This window comes from Pongo pygmaeus, chromosome 2, assembly GCF_028885625.2.
Source record: "Pongo pygmaeus isolate AG05252 chromosome 2, NHGRI_mPonPyg2-v2.0_pri, whole genome shotgun sequence".
In the NCBI taxonomy this organism is placed as follows: domain Eukaryota; kingdom Metazoa; phylum Chordata; class Mammalia; order Primates; family Hominidae; genus Pongo; species Pongo pygmaeus.
The window spans coordinates 82,056,770-82,074,339 of NC_085930.1; the positions used below are offsets into that span (position 1 = coordinate 82,056,770).

The 17,570-nt window shown below is 40.6% G+C and overlaps 1 protein-coding gene across 5 annotated transcripts in view; it reads left to right on the forward strand.

Moving 5' to 3' along the window:
• The window catches only part of FOXP1 (forkhead box P1), a 536,483-nt gene that overhangs the window by 128,518 nt on the left and 390,395 nt on the right, over positions 1-17,570 (forward strand). For all 5 annotated transcript variants that reach the window (XM_054479501.2, XM_054479493.2, XM_054479503.2 and 2 more), the window contains exon 2: positions 4,171-4,265. The gene's annotated coding sequence lies outside the window, so the exon portion shown is untranslated. The remainder of the gene's footprint in view (positions 1-4,170; positions 4,266-17,570) is intronic.

A 17,570-nucleotide genomic window follows, 5' to 3' on the forward strand; every position in this document is an offset into this window, starting at 1 on the left:
CAATGACATTTTCCTTCCCAAAGTGATCTACGTGAACTCAAATTTATTTTGCTATTTTATAAAATAAGAAGTTTTACACAATATTGAGTAGAACTCTTTATCCGTGATGGCAGATAGAACATCTGTTGAAATACTACCACTGTTATTTATTTCGAATTGCACATTTTACAATTAACTATATCAGAATCATTTTCAATTTTTAACACCTTTAATAGATCTAAGTACACCTTTTTATTGAAAGTTATTCATTTTAAATCATGATTATATGAATATTTTAGGATTATAATCACCCTAAAATGAAGGACAAAATTTATCATACCAAAATAGAAATTTAATTTAAAGTACAAAGAACTTGATTACAAGGTTTAGTAGACTAGAAATAAGACATAAAAGAAGATATTAAAAAACACTTTTTAAAACACCCTCAGCAGTATAGTTTTACAGTAGATTTGGAAAAAATACAACAGCATTTATTAATGTTTGTGAAGATCATATTATAGACTAATCAAAGATCAAACTTTTGTAAGGTTCAAAAAACACACATAAGCAAATTTTGGTCATTTCCTGGAAAATACTAACTTTAAATATCTTCATTCAGGCTGGGCATGGTGGCTTATGCCTGTAGTCCCAGCACTTTGGGAGACAAAGGCAGACAGATTGCTTGAGGCCAGGAGTTTCAGACCAGCCTGGGCAGCACAGTGAGACACTGTCTCTACAAAAAATACAAAAATTAGCCAGACATGGTGACACCTGCCTGTAGCCTCAGCTACTTGGGAGGCTGAGGTGGGAGGATGGCTTGAGCCTGGGAGATTGAGGCTGCAAAGAGCAGAGATCATGCCACTGCACTGCAGCCTGAGCAACAGAGTGAGACCCTGTCTCAAAAAGTAAATAATAGGGCTGGACGCGGTGGCTCACGCCTGTAATCCTGGCACTTTGGGAGGCTGGGGCAGGTGGATCACAACGTTAGGAGATCCAGACCACCCTGGCTAACATAGCGAAACCCCGCCTCTACTAAAAATACAAAAAATTAGCTGGGCATTGCGGTGGGCATCTGTAGTCCCAGGTGCTCGGGAGGCTAAGGCAGGAGAATCGCTTGAACCCAGGAGGTGGAGTTTGCAGTGAGTCGAGATTACACCATTGCACTCCAGCCTGGCGACAGAAGGAAACTCCATCTCAAAAATAAATAAATAAATAAATAAATAATAAAACACAACTTTTCATTCAGTATCATACAGTTAGTGAAGTTTGTTTGAGATGGAAGCTGCTCTTGGCCATATTGTGATCCAGGGGCCTTAGTCAAAAGTCAGACTTGTCCACAGACATGTGTGATTAAAAATACTCCTCTCACTTTTCTTGGTAATCCATGACATTTCCCACTACCTGTCACTTTGTCCTTGACGATATATGAGGCAGAAAACAAGTTGCGTGCACAAGGTTGGTTTTCCAGTCAGCTGTTCCTTATTTTTCTCTGGTGCTTCTTTGTTATATTAGAGTTCAAATTTACTATTCATGAAACACATTTTAATCAGTGACCATATCAGACAAATGGAAGCTAAGCGCTGGTTAGTATGTTGAAAATAAACATGAGGGCTCTCATTAATGTCGCTGTCTGAATAATTATTTGAGCATCCAGTCCTGAGCAGCCGTGAAAGCAGACCGGCTTCTCACTGGAACGACAGGCTGACAGCCCCGTCTTGGAGAATGGTCATTAGTGTGCCCCGCCATCAATGTCATGTTACTGTGTCAAATTAGTTCGTGTCCCCTTAGGAGAGAAGCCGGACCTACAAATTATCCTCCCACATCCCTTGGAAACTGTGTTTGCCAAACCTGCGATCGAGTGTGAGCAAATTATTAACACGGCTCATAAATTAACTAGTTTACAGGCTTATAACATTTTACAAGTAGATAATAAAGGGGAGAAAAGTTTTCCAATTGCATTGCCCTGACGTGAGGCTATGATCTGCCGACTGTTCCTTGAGGAGTCCACAGCTCATAGTTTTTTGTTAAGAGACCAAACACATGGGGTGTCAGAACAAATGTTTGGAAATGTAGAATCTAAAAGGCAGCCAGTGTAAATCCATTGAAAACAATATAATTAACTTCATTATCTCATTGCTCTGATAAGTCAATGACAATGGTCGTCTTTCTTTTAGTGGCAGTTGCTCATTAATGAGTTCACCAATTAAGTTTGAACGATTACAGCCTTTACCAACTGAAATTATCTTAAAAACATTTTTGATGCGTTCTTATCATACTCTTAAGCTTCCTTGCTCAAGAGGGAAAATGCCCACACAGCACATTAAACTCATATAAGAATGAAGATTCAGAAGTCTTGATATATTTGGCAGAGAGTTTATGCACAGTAGACACCAGATACCTAGAAAACATAGTGTGGACAAATCTGGCCTGAGTTTATCTCATATCTAGAAGAGACACCCACCGGGAACACTATCTCTTAATTCTCTTCTGAGTTCTGGTAGGCAGACAACCCACATAGTTTCCGGAGACAGGTGACTATTCAAATCATAAAACTTCATGCATCTCCTTTTTAGTTTCAACTTCTCCATCTGAGTAGGTTAAAAACATGTAAATTCACAAAGTATTGCCTGAATTTACTATTGAAAGAGAACACTGCACACAGACATACATGTACGTGCCCCAAAAGCTCAGGCTTTCTACCCATTCTATAGTTCCATTTTTTTTTCTGTATTAGTGAGAGTCCTTTATTTAATCTTGAGGACCATATAGATGGCATTATTATCTCAAGGATCTATGCAGAAAAGACCTGGCATGTGAAACCTTGCTACTGACAGCTATTCGCAAAAACTTTCTGAAAGTGCTTGAGGATGAGTTGACTTATCTGTCAGCAACTTCAACTTACTTGGAATTGGATTTGGTAAATATTCTACTAATAACCTAACCAAGCAATGAAAGCTTTGCAGTCTCAGCACATGAACAGAGTGACTGTTTCCATGAGAAGGTGTATCACAGTCTCCTTCTGCATTTGAAATGCAACTGAAAAAAAAAGAGTTGCTAACTGTGGCAAGTAAGATTTTCTGTTTGGCTGGCAGGAGAGAGCTTGTATGTTTTGCTGGTAGGGCGCCTGTGTCCATGCATGTACTTACTTCCTCCTGTCTCTTCTACTGAGTGCATTGAGACAGGCTAAAAGATCAAAACTCATGGCAAAATTATCATTTGGACCTATGGATCTTCTTTTTCTTATTTCTCAGGATGTATTAACACTGTAATTATGATAATTTATCTTGAGAAATAAGAAATTATAAGCCGAGCACGGTGGCTCATGCCTGTAATCCCAGCACTTTGGGAGGCTGACCGCGGGTGGATCATTTGAGGTCAGGAGTTTGAGACCAGCCTGGCCAACATGGTGAAACCTTGTCTCTACTAAAAATACAAAAATTAGCCAGACATGGTGGTGGACACCTGTAATCCCAGCTACATGGGAGGCTGCGGCAGGATAATCGCTTGAAACTGGGAGGCGGAGGTTGCAGTGAGCCGAGATTGTGCCACTGCACTCCTCTAGCCTTGGCGATAGAGCAAGACTCTGTCTGGAAAAAAAGAAAGAAAACTATTGCTGGGAGTGGCACACACCTGTAATTGCAGCACTTTGTAGGCTGAGGCAGGAGTATCACTTGAGCTCAGGAGTTTGAGACCAGCTGGCCTACTAAAATTTAGCTTGTCTACTAAAATTCCAAAATTATTTGGGCGTGGTGGCGCACACCTATAGTTCAAGGTACTTGGGAGAGCTTGAGTCTGGGAAGTTGAGGCTGCAGTGAGCCCTGCATGTGCCACTGCACTCCAGCTTGGGTGGCAGAGCGAGACCCTGTCTCAGAAAAAAGAAAAGAAATAGAAATTATGGTATGGAAGATAAAGGAACTTAACTTCCTAAGTGGATGTCAGTGCCTTCAGGAGTGACAGTTTTACTCACCTACATAACATTTTGCATCCTCCTCCTGTAATTCAGGTTGTGAGCTAGGTCAAATGCTGATTCTAGAAGGCAAAGGATAAAATAGATGCTTAGATACATGATTATATACTGAAGGTAAATGTGGTGTGTAAATGAGGGATACCAAAGGCTCGCATGTCTGTGTTGCTTTTGAAGCATCACCATTTGCCCCTTCACTTAACCTCTTCTTTTCTTTTTGCTTTCAGCTTCCCTCTGTGTGTTGCAGTCCTGTGGCATTATGCATGCCCCCTCCCAGTGACCCCAGGCTTTTTATGGCTGTGAGACACGTTAAAATTTCAGGGTAAGTGACAGACACCACTGATGCTGTATACCACCTAAAAATTGCCATCTACCTTGGCGGGGGACCCAGTGGTCGATATAGTAATCCTGCAGAAGATAATGGCCTTTCTAATTATCAGGCCCTGATTCTGAAGCTAGCAGGCATTTGAATGCTGCTACCCCCCATGATAGCTTTATGGTTTTCAAGAATAGGGTTCATAACATGGATCATATTTGTGGGAAGGTGACCTAATGCAGGGGTTGGTAAAATTTGTAAGGGACCAGATAGGAAATATTGTCATCCTCATGAGCCATACAGTCTCTTTTGCAACTAGTCAACTCTGCCTTTAGAGCACAAAAGCAGCCATAGATAATATACAAGCAAATGGGTGTCACTGTGCTCCAGTGAGACTTTATTTACAAAAACAGACAGTAAGCCATATTTGGCCTGAAGACTATAGTAGGCTGTCCCTTGATCGGATACATCAAAAGCGGACATTTGACCTGTAAACCTGACACCTCGCTGGGTACCACTCCGTCTGACCTTGAGCAAACCATTTATCTGCGAGAAACAGGAATAAAAAATATATACCTGCCCTTACTACCTTGAAAGATGGTGTTGTAAGGATGAAACAAGATATAATGCATGTGAAAGCACTTTGAAAATTTCGAAACTCCTTACGAATGTGATGATCGGCTCTACAGTCATTCCGGTTTACCTTGTGGAGTATGACTTCTTCACCTTTTTAATCACATTGGGCTTTCATGAGCGAAATGAGTGTGGGGGAAAGCTCTCTTATTTTCTGAGTAATGTGGTTTGTCTGTACGTTCCTTCTGTTTTACAGTTGATGGACAAGCTGTTGAAATGTCTTTTTTTTAGTATCAAATATGGATGAAGGGATATGCGGGTAGATTATGGTAGGCTAAAGATCAAATGCCAATGAAGAACGATTACATTTCCTTTAATCATCAGAATCTGAGACTGCTGTAAGATCTCACCTTTAATATAGGCCTTAATAAATAATAATGCTTTGGATGCCTACAAGTATGTTTGAATTTCACAAGTCTTGCATGTCAAAACAGAGAGACAGGCTCAGCAAATATGCTTCCCTGGGCTAGCAATACTAATTAAGAAGGCAAGTCATACTTAAACAAACAGCTTTGGGAATAGAGGGTTAATCAGAATCCCAATTCATGAATTTTCTAGTTTTTTTTTTTCCCTCAGACAAAATTGTAGTGTCATCTTTAGATATGTTTTCATATCATTATATTAGTTAAGAATTGTTTTCTAGTAAGAGAGATATAAGTATAAAAAATTATTTAAGTATTCTGTCGTAAAAACATCTGGGAAGAGCAGTTTGTGTCTTCTGTCTTTCTACTCTGCTTATTCAAGTGCGTTCCTTCATCTTCAAGGTCACATGGTGGCTGCTGGCTCTCAGGCCATTGCCTCTACATCCGAGACAAAAAGTAGTTTTCCCGGCTGAGGCAGGCCTTTTTAAAGCACTTTCCCTGCAGCCTTATCCAATGATGCCTGCTTACATCCTGTTAGCCACCCCTAACTATAAGGGTATCTGGGAAATGCATCCTTAGACTTGAACAATTTGATGTCCCAGGTAAATTCTGGGTTCTAGTACTAAGAAAAGGTGAATGCTTACTGAGCAACCATTATGGTTACTTATACAAAATCATGCTGTCAATTTTGCTTACATGTTTAATTTTTATTTATTTTCAATGAATGCCTTCTGTTGACTGTGCCTTGTTAGAATTTTAGCCTGTTTAATTTTCAGCAGAGATACAGCTCAGTAAATATTTTAAGACCATAATATTCTTATTGAAAGTGCCATGGCAAATCTGAGAAATACATTTCTTTATTAAGAGAGCTATAAAGCAAAATTTAAACTCTCGAATATGCTAGTCTAGTGGGTTTTCCTTCCTGTGGATGTAAGATTTCATTAAGGCTTGAGTACTAGCATGAGGTCTTAGCGGCACACACTCACACCCAATTCTGTTCCCCCTATATGGGCAGGGGACGTTGCTGACAGCTTTGCACTGTCCCTCTGTTCTTATGTAGACTCAAGGACAGGACAGAACTCTCCACCCTACCTTTCTGATTTGTTGCTCCCTGTATCTCTGCTGAAAGCTTACCATGGGAGTGGGGTGCACGGGACAAGTGAGCCACTCCTGTCCAAATTTTCTGTCCCAAATTGGCCTGTACATGATTCTTGTAAAACTTTTTATCCCATAAAATGAATAGAATGAGACTTCCCTGTGCTTCGTATTAATAATATATTCTCTGCCTATACTGGCCTGTGACGAGTAGTCATAAAACTTACGGTAATGGATGCATTCGCAGAAACGCCTTGGGTGCCTGCTGTGGATACAGGATAGCAGCATGGTTAAGAGTGTCTGCTTTGAAGTTAGATCAGCTTAGACTCAGATTCCACCTTTTCCACTTCCTGGCTGAACAACCCTAGGCAAGTTACTTAACCTTTCTGTGCCACGGCCTCCTTATCTGGAAAAGGGGATACAAATAGAAGCCAGCTCACTATGAGGAGTTAAAGAGGTGATGCTTGTAAAGAGCTTAGCACGGATCCTGGTACATCATAAATGCCAGCATTGTACTAGGCACCCCAGGTGATACAGTGGAAATCTCTGTCTCTGACAAGCTTGTACCATCCTGTTGCTGGTTCACTGGTCGTCGTTTTACTGATAGATGACGCATGTTTCGCAGTCCATTGCTCCTCACCTGGTATTCCCTTGTAAATGCAAGTACAGCCTTAGGAGCTTGTCCTGCTGCACATCTGCAAGGACACTTGCAGCTACGTATACAGCTGCTGTAGCCCTGTTAGCAGAGCTTAGGTCTCTGGATCCTGTTTTGAGGATTTCCCCTGAGATGCATGCAGTTCTTTTTTTAATTCCTTTTTTTTTTTTTTTTTTTTTTTTACTTAGTCAGACAATGGGCCTGCCTCGCAAGCAGAATTCACTAACTGCTTTCAAGTTGGTATTGCTGATGATAATCTGAAACTGTAGGGTTTCGCTCGTGCAGGCTGATGTTACATGATGTCGATCTTCTGCCACCTCATTCCCCATCCCTGCCTCTGTGCTGACTTGGCAAAGCAGGTCCTAGTCCCTCACAGATCCTCTTGGGAATGGCCCTCAAAGGACTGTGTCATCTGCACACAGAAGCTGCCACAGGTCCGTGGCAAAGAATGTCAGCAGCACTCATCGATGACCCAGTTGGTGACTTGTACCCAGATTGAAAAATAGTGCCAACCACGTGACCCTGGCTGTCTCTTGAATTTTTGAGCCGTGTTAGGTGAGATGGGTAAGAGTCATACCACCTATAATAACAAACCTGCAGTGATAATTCATTAACATTGACACCGTATCACAGAACTGATGGTTTTGGGGCGACAGACCCCAGCCTATAGTAGTACTTATCAGGGGTCTGCCTGACATAGGCTTTGCTTCCATCATGTTCACTGTGTGGAGATAGTGGCTTGAAGATCTTGTGTGTTCAAAAGACTCTTGGGAACTTTGAGCTTTTGCCGTGTGGTTTCCAATATTTTATTTAAACCCCATTACTCTTCTCAGATGTCATAAAAACTCCCTTGCCTCTGAACTACGGGATACCTTCTGTGCCTCCCAGGACTCACTCCTTCTCATCCCTTAGTGTTCAGTTCAAAAATCAACCCCTTGAACATGCCTTTGCTGACCACCCACATGAAAGGGGACATCCCCTTTATATTTTTCTTGACCCAAACCTCTTGTTTGTTCCATATGTTACAGCCCTGTCCCTTCATGAATTCACCTGTTTATCAGGTAATAAGCAAGAAGTAGGTCTTATTCAGTGTGGCTTCTCCATGGCTAGCAGTGCCTAACATATGGTAGGTATGCATGCAGTCAGTATTTGTTGAATCAGTCAGAGTCTGGGGATTTCCCTGTGAATTTCTGTATTTTTATGGCACCTAAGAGGACTGTATCTGGTTGAGGGAGAAAGAGAAGGAACAAAGCTACACACATCACCTTTATTGTAGGAATAGAATACTGCCCTTGGGTTTTCTCTGGAAAGTTCCCACTATGTACTGCATACTCTGCGTGTCCCATCCAGAAGGGGTTATACATTATCTTCCCCATGAAGACAGAAGCATTTGCCATTTGAGCCTGAAGGATATTGTGGGTGGTACAAATTGATTAAGGACATTGGGATCCAAGCTCAAACCCCAACACTCTCATTCAGTGGCTCTTTTTTTGGACAATTTATTTTCTCTCTCTAAGACTCAGTTTACTTCCCTGGGGCAGGGGTAATAGCATTACGTAGCCACTGAGCTATTGCGAGGATTAAATTAGATGATACGTATAAAGCACTTTGCACAATGTCTGGAACAGAATAACAGTGCTGTTGATTTAAGGGTATCAGCAAAGGCTTTGGGGACCTCCACTGATAAAACTCATCTTGTGCTTTCTTGTGATGTTCATTTTAGAGGTGGCAAAGACGGCAAAGAACCTTGATTCCCGATTATATTTGCTCATGTTTCATGTGCTGAATTAACTTCAAAAAGTACAAAATAAGCAAGCAGTGAGATACTCTGTTTTATAATTTGTTGTTGACGCTTTGACTGTTGGATGCTCATGACCTGTCTCAGGTAACACATGCTAGAAACCTCAAGCGCTGCAATGGCTCAGTGTCTGGAGCCTGACCCACATCCAGAAAACCATGGAAATTGAGAGTTTGGGGTGCTGCAGTGTCTGTACGCCTTCTTGCTGGGGTTATGTTTTGCCTTTAAGTTAATCAGAGCTGGTTTGATCTCCTGCCTTGCAATAGAGGGCATCTTAAATTTCCTGTAAATTCTCTTCTCTCTCTCTTTTTTTTTTTCTGGAGATGGAGTCTCGCTCTGTCACTCTGGCTGGAGCACAGTGGCGCGATCTCAGCTCACCATAACCTCTGCTCCTGGGTTCAAGTGATTCTCCTGCCTCAGCCTCCCTAGTATTTTTTTTTTTTTTTTGTATTTTTAATAGAGATGGGGTTTCACTTTGCTGGCCAGGCTGGTTTTGAACTCCTGACCTTGTGATCCGCCCATCTCGGCCTCCCAAAGTGCTGGGATTACAGGTGTGAGCCACTGCGCCCAGCCTAATTCTCTTCTCTTTTTTTAAAAAAATATATACTTGATGTATCTGTCCTGAAAATTCACATAACTTTTCTTTTGATAGAAAACCAAAGTCTATATAGTCTGAAAGGATTTAGATATAAATGTCTTTCATTGTTAACACCGATTTCTTCCACCTGCTTGAAGAAGATGATGTATTATTTTTGCTATATTGTTCCACCATGTCAGTGGTTGACATTTGTTGTTCATTGTGAATTTTTTATGTAAAAGCTGAAGCAGAGAGAGGGACCTGTCTCACTCTGTATCACATGACTTTCTGGTGGAAAAGAATGAAATCTATGAAATCATATACTCTTATTTACCCGACTTATGGAGTAACTAGGGTTATCTAGGAAATTAAAATAGCCATTTCTTTTATTAATTCATAACTTGTACTCTTGCAACCTAACAATAAAAGGACATGATTAAAATATAGTTTAAGGCATCAAACGTGGTTACTAATATCCTTTTAGGAAAGGAAAAGATGAAATCCAGTAAGTTTCAGTCAAAGTAAGTGAATAAATCAGAAAAAAAAAAAAAACATTGGTTAGACTCATGATAACCCTCAGAGTGGCTAACACCCAGATTTTTTGCATCTCTAAAAATATATAACACCCCTGTCTCCAAATATCACTTCAGAAACTAAAATAATAATTCATGAAAGGGGAAACAGATCCGTGTAATATGAGACTTGATCAGGCAGTTTACGCGGGATGCTTGAGGGCCTAGATCAGCCCTTGTGCTGCCCTCTTCTCAATACCCTGGTGCCTGAGGAGCAGCGGGGAAGATTAGGAGCTTTCTGAGGGTTTTTACTTTAATGTTTTGATATTTTGCTGCATCGTCTGAGTCCAGTTTGGTTCAGCAGTCTCTCAGTGCCAGGTGACTCTGGTTAAGATGCTCTAGGGCTGAATTTCTCAATGCCAGCTTTCCCAGGGGATCAGTAAAGGTTTTGCCCTGGGTATTCCAACCAGGAGAGCCTGTGTCCTGTCTTTGTCCACATCTGTCCTCAGTCATTAATGGTGACACAAAATAGTCTCCCACTCCTGACTCACTGCCTAAACATGGCAGTTTCTTTGGGATTCTACTCCTAGAATAATTGGTGCTTAGACCTTCTTAGGTTTATCTATCTGTATGCACCTAGAAGAACTTGCATTTCATGCTATCACCAATATTCTGCAGCTGAAAAAGCAGGGAGAGGTGGAAGTAGAATTTTCTAAACTCGTGAAAAATCTAATCCTGAAAAATCTCAATGAACAGCAGTTTTTAAAGAGAAACATTCTAGCTTTTGAAAGGTCTACCATAATAGCTACCTTTACTGTCTGTGGGCCAGACATGATTCTAAGCCTTTGATATGTATTAACTCACAGTAACTCTGAAGTAATCATCATTCTAAAAATTCATTTTACAGGTGAGGAAGCTGAAGAATAGTGAGTTAAGTGACTCACCCAGAACCCTCTGCTTATATGGAGCAAAGCTAGGATTTGGACCTAGAAATTCCTTCCCCTCGTACCCTGTTGTGTTTTTTTTTTTTTGAGATGGAGTCTCGCTCTGTTGCCCAGGCTGAAGTTGGAGTGCAGCGGTGCAGTCTCGGCTCACTGCAACCTCCACCTCCGTGGTTCCAGTGATTCTCCTGCCTCAGCCTCCCAAGTAGCTGGGACTACAGATGCATGGCACCATGCCTGGCTAATTTTTGTATTTTTGGTAGAGACAGGATTTTGCCATGTTGGCCAGGCTGGTCTCGAATTCCTGACCTCAGGTGATCCACCCACTTCGGCCTCCCAAAGTGCTGAGATTACAGGCATGAGTGACCATACCCGGCCATACCCTGGTTCTTAATCACTATGCCATGTGGTCTTCCTCATGCACAGATATTCTTGGGGTATTGACTTGCAGGCATTATTTTGTTTTCACATAAATTGTTCACTCTAGGACTGCATGTGGAGCTGTTATACCTCAATGCTATCTAATAGGCCCTGCTTGATCTTACTAGACTTCTTCAAATGCTTTCTTTTTGCTAACACAAGAGCTATGGGAAATAAAAGTGTGTCCCAATTTGATTAGGAACAAGGACAACCACTTAATTGCCATTCTTCTATCTCCAGTTGGATGTGCCTGTTAAGACATTTTCTCTAGATCTTTGAGTCATTTTTCTCTGGGACATTTTTCTAATTAACCTCATCTCTGTAGCCCTCATTTTACTTCATATTAGCCTCTGACCACCTAATAATTGATTTGTTCTGCTCAATCACCTGTGTGAAAAGCAAGAGGGTCTCCCTCCCAAAGCTTCGGTCCTGTACCTGGGCATTTTCCCAGCAAGCAGGTTCAGAATGTTCTTTTAGTTCTTGGAAACATTCACCTGGAAGGCTTTTTATTTACCAGGGTGAATCTGGGGTACTGAAAGGTAACATTGGCTAACAGAGTAGAAGACCTTTGGTTACTTAGTCAGTAGAATTATAGGTTTATAAGCTGTATGCCAAGGACTTTGACCTTCAAATATTAGTAAAATATTAGGCTTGAAGAAATGTATAAATGCCAGTTTCAAGAGACCACAAATAAGCAATTTTGACTTAAAAGGTTTGAAGTGTTCATATTGCCTTGTTAACACAAAGAGTAGACAGCCCACTTCTAAAGTGTCGGTGCCTTAAAATACTGAGCTCACCATATTTTAGGTCTTTTTGGTTCTGAGTGACCAGCTTAGTCATAAAGGGGAATTAATTGGCTCATAATGTTGAAAAGTCGGATTGTGGAACTAGCTCCAGGGAAATCTGGAGCAGGAGGTTCCGATCATGCTATTAAGTCTTGGTGGCAGTCTTCTGGCTATGCTGTGCTCCCTGTTGGATTCATTCACGGAGGCAATTCCCTGGTTGTGGCAGGATAACCTTTCATGAGTCTGTTTTTGTAGCAACACCAGCAGAAAAGATCTTTTCTTAAGAGTTCTAGCAGCTGTCACGGAATCTGGATCTTCCTGCTTCTGTGATTGGTCTGGTTGGTGTGTGTCACATGCCTTTCGCTGAAACACTTACTGGAGCTGGAGCAGGAGTGAGTTGGGGGAGGTGGGAGGTCCTGCTTGGCCTAGGATGGGTCATGTGTCCATCTCTAAAGGCATGGATGGCCTTTGACCTACACAAAACAATGGGAAGTAGGTGAAAAGAGTGCTGGTTTCAGAAGAAGGGGACAGAACTCTGGGAAAGTGAACTATGTTTATGTACCATGTCGGGTACTATACTTGATACACAGCAAATACATAGTATTACAGGGTGGAAGGAACCTTTAAATATCATATGGTTCAGCTAACCCACAACTGAATGTCACCTATGGGAGTTTTCCCAGAAAGTTATCTGTCTAATGCTTGACATCTTCAATGACATTTACTACCTTGAGAGTGGGCTGTGCCTCAGAAATGCTACCATGCCTCTGTCCTCGAGGAGTCTAGAGTTCATTCATTGCCTGCCTTCCTTCTATTCATTCTTCTCTCCAACCATCCACCTACCATCTGCCACAGTTTGTGGTCCTAAGGCAAGATGCTTGATTTTAACATACTTACATGTGCAAGGTAGACAGAAAAGTCAGTTATAATATGGTGATAGAGAAGCTACAAGAATACTGGTGTATTGTGCGTTTTGATTGGGGAGGGGATTGGAGAAGGGAGATTGGAGGGCCTCATAGCAGGAATGATGCCTCAGAGGATCAGTAGGAATTGCCAAGTAGCCAAGGGAAAGATGGTCTTTTTGGTGGACTTAGTAGGATTAAACCCTATGTTAACATTCAGACTTGCTTTTGAATGACACAGGAAAATTGGTTTATAAAGTAGCTTAGCCCAGTCAAAATGCATATGTCTCTTAGGTCACATAAAGAATTTAAATGGTGGGAATAATATCCTGATGATGAAACATTTTTGTACAGGTGAGCCATCTGACATCTTCCAAGTCACCCCTATCTCCTATTTCTTAATAAATGCATAATAAGTGAATGGATGAAACCTTCTTGGGAAAAACTTCAGTGAGTTAAATTACAGAATTTTAACAATTACTTTTGTAATAATTTTGAAAGGATCAGATATTATTTGTTTATTCATACATTCCTGGGGGCAAATGAATATTTTGAATCTCAGTTTTCTTATCTAGTACCTGAGGATAAAAATAGTACCTCCCGAAGGGTTAGGGATATAGAGAATAAACATCTGGAGCATGTGAAACACCAAATATGGTTCTATCACCTAGTAAGCCCTCTGTCGATATTACTTGTTATCAAAGGGTATCTATGATTTTATACCTCATTGGTTGTCAAAAGCTTAAAATGTAGTTATGTCCATTTAGCTAGTTGATATAAATGTTTTTCCCTGTGCCCTGGATGGAATATATTTTTTTATTTTTGCATGTTACTTACACCTTAAAAATTAAAGATATTAAAGATGGTGAGATTTAGCAAAAAACTTTAATTTCACATGCTTTTAATGCTTCCCTGAATTAATAATTTTCATGTCCATCATATTTTCTCCTTGGCCCACAATTCATCCCATATTTGGATCTTGGCAAATGATGACTTGGTTAATTAGGCAGTCTGTTAACTCCGATTACTAAGTTATAACAGATCAGTGTAGAAGCATCACTGTGCAATTTGGATTAAAAGGCTCTTCATTTTATCAAAACAAATTTACATTTATGGGTAACTATGTTGAAGTGCGTTATGTTAAAATGATGCATTTCATAAGGAAAATTTAAAAAGGATAAAAATTATTTCTTCCTACTAAGTTTTTTTTTATTGTGACATTCATCACATTATCTTTCACTAGGAATATACATAAAATCTTGGAATTTTCTTTTAAGGCTTGGAAATTATAGCTGATTTAATACCTTGATTATACAAATATGATGGATGCATTGCATTTTTATTTAAGCATAATTTAGTATAGTGGCACATGGTTATATTCCAATTCTGACCACAGTGGCCTCTGATGTTGGAGTTACTTATAGAAGTGAAGCTTGACTGTGTTGGGGCAGAATTAGTGGGCTACATTAGGCTGGCTTTGTTTTATAGCTGAAGGCATTGATGGTTATTAAATAGACTGCGGCCTCTGTAGTCTGGTCTCTTGTCTAATGGTTCATCATCACTTAAGGGAAGTTGGGGTATCAAAAACTTGCTTGCTTCTTCCATGTTCATCTCTGCCTACCTTCTTTCCTTTCCTAGCACACATAACAGTTAGCATTGTGGAAGGTGAACAAACAAACAGAGTAATTTGTCAGACTTAGTGAACCCTAAAACCTGTGTTAATTACCCCTCAAGATTCTGTCTAGTATCAATAACATTCAAATGATAGCAGCTCCCCCTTTACTCCCTCCTCTGCTCAACACACACACCTGCATGTGTGACTTATACACATATGCATGTGCACACACACACACACACACACTGAATACAGCAGCTGGCACCTGGGAGGTATTTAATAGGTATTTGTTGAAGACTAGTGGGTGGAAAAGATGAGACACCAGTAGCCTCCCACTCCAAGCTTCTAAGCTGCTCTTAGCCTGGTCCAACATCTGGGACCCTGTTTGATATTACAACTGTTGGAATAAATGGAGTTGATGAATTTAGTATTTATTCTTTCAATAAGCTTACTGAAGTCTGGCCTTTATGAATTGCTGTGTTCTAGTTCTACGGGAAATAGATAAATCAAAGAGAGAAAATACAGTAGTTTCCTCTTATCCATGGTTTCACTTTCTGTGATTTCAGTTACCAGCAGTCAACGATGGTCGGAAAATAAGTGAGTACAGTACAAGAAAATAGTTAGAGAGAGAGAGACCACATTCACATAACTTCTATTACAGTATTGTTAAAATTGTCCTGTGTAATTTGTTATCATTAATCTCTTACTGTGCCTAATTTATAAATTAAACTTTTTCATAAGTGTACATGTATAGGAATAAACATCATATGTATAGGGTTCAGTACTAATTGTGGTTTTGGGCATCCACTGGAGTTCTTGGACTGTATCCCTGTGTATAAGGGGGGACAACTCTGTTCTTTTTGTTTTTTTGTGAGACAGAGTTTTGCTCTTGTTGCTGGGCTGGAGTGCAGTGGCACGATCTCCGCTCACTGCAACCTCTGCCTCCCATGTTCAAGCGATTCTCTTGCCTCAGCCCCCTGAGTAGCTGGAATTACAGGCATGGGTCACCACGACTGGCTCATTTTGTATTTTTAGTAGAGACAGGGTTTCTCCATGTTGGTCAGGCTGGTCTCGAACCCCCGCCCTCAGGTGATCCACCCACCTTGGCTTCCCAAAGTGCTGGGATTACAGGCATGAGCCACCTCGCCCGGCCGACTCTGTTCTTTACATTCAGCAAACTTAGTATCTTGTTGATTGATGATATTGACATGACCCTAGGCCAGAAATAGTAAACCTTAGTTCTTCAGTTTTATTCAGTGCTAGCATGTAGTTTATGCAAAACCAGCTTTTCTAAATCTAGAAGGCTCCGAATCTGCTGATATGACGGTAGAGGCAGAAGTTTATTTAAGTCAGAATGGAAGTGGAGGTTTTTATGAATTTGATTATTTTATCTTAATTAGGAACATTTAATAATAATTATGCGTGACTCTCATTTTGGAGCAGGTATGGCTGGTTGTTCAAAGTTAAAGTGATGTTTTGAGCTGTAATTTGACGGATCTGAATGACAGTCAGCCTGAATAATTTAGCTTCCTACTAGCTGCCCTACCACCCCATTCCTTCCTAAAGAAAGAACCAAATAAGGAATTTTTTAAAACCCAAACCATTCTGGATTCTATTAATTCTTATAGTTACTTTCAAAGGAGCAGTTTGAGAGAGAGATGTGGTCTGGGACATTTATGTGTGAGGTAAAGCTTTCAACCCGTTAGAACATTAATTTTTTTTTTTTTTTTTTTTTTTGAGATGGAGTCTTGCTCTGTTGCCAGGCTGGAGTGCAATGGTGCGATCTTGGCTCACTGCAACCTCCGTGTCCCAGGTTCAAGTGATTCTCCTGCCTCAGCCTCCCTGAGGCAGATGTGTGCCACCACCCCCAGCTAATTTTTGTAATTTTAGTAGAGACGGGTTTCACCATGTTAGCCAGGATAGTCTCTATCTCTTGACTTCATGATCTACCCGCCTCGGCCTCATTAATTTTTTTAATGGGGCTTTAGTTGCCTAAATAATATGTGTATTATAATAAAGTCTTGCTAATAGAGCAAGAGAACCCTCTGGAAAACAACTGCCTAAGGAATGAGATAAGAACTGAAGTCTGCTTGGGTTTTCAAGCATCCCTTGAGATGGAAAAGTCTTACCCCACATCCGTGGTCCTCAAGAAGCCAGAAAGGCAACATTAGGAAAGTTTCTCGATTAGGTGCTTCCTTAGTGAATAGGTCTGTGGATAGAAGCAAGCAGACTTATTATAAGGTTGGATACTATTACTGTGTGGTTGTATTAATTAAATTTATTCCTTTAAAATAACCTTGGATGAAAACAACCACCTCTTCTGTGGTCATGGTTAGCAGATGTTTACCGTAATTCTTTGCTCAGTGAAAAAAATGCCTCTTCCACCCAACAAAAACAGCCACGTTTGCTTGGCTAAATCAAAACTTTGGCGCTTGGGTCTTACTTTATATATCATGGCTCCAGTCACACAACCTTTCCAAGTGTGAGGCTTAGATCACCAACTCCAACATCTGCAGGAGAGCTTTGCTCACAGTGATCTATTATGTGAGTGCTTAATTCTTATACTGTTCTTGGCGTTTGCCTTTCCTCATTGAAACCAATATCCTATATGCAAGCCGCTCTTTGTTTTTCTTACATAAGCATGCTAGCCCCTCCCAAATGTTTAAAGCTTTCACCTAGGCCTATGGCCATTTTTGTGAGGATTTTGATCATAGAAATAAAGTCAAAGTTTGCCTTCTCAGTCTGAGAGTTTAGTTTTTCTTCGGCTCTCTCTGAAATACCAAGCCTCTCCTTTCCTTATGTTTTGTGCTTGAAAAGCACTTTTTCTCATTGCATATTGGGCCTACTTAACCACCTCACTCCTCTTTTTTTTTTTTTTTTTTTACAAAAACTTTAGTGATTTCAAATCTATATCCTATAGGTGGTCCCTGCCCACACCTGCCGTTCATGGTTCTAATAGGTATTTCAGGACCAGCTCCCCCATCTGCACTGAATTTCTGCACTGAAGAATGCCGCC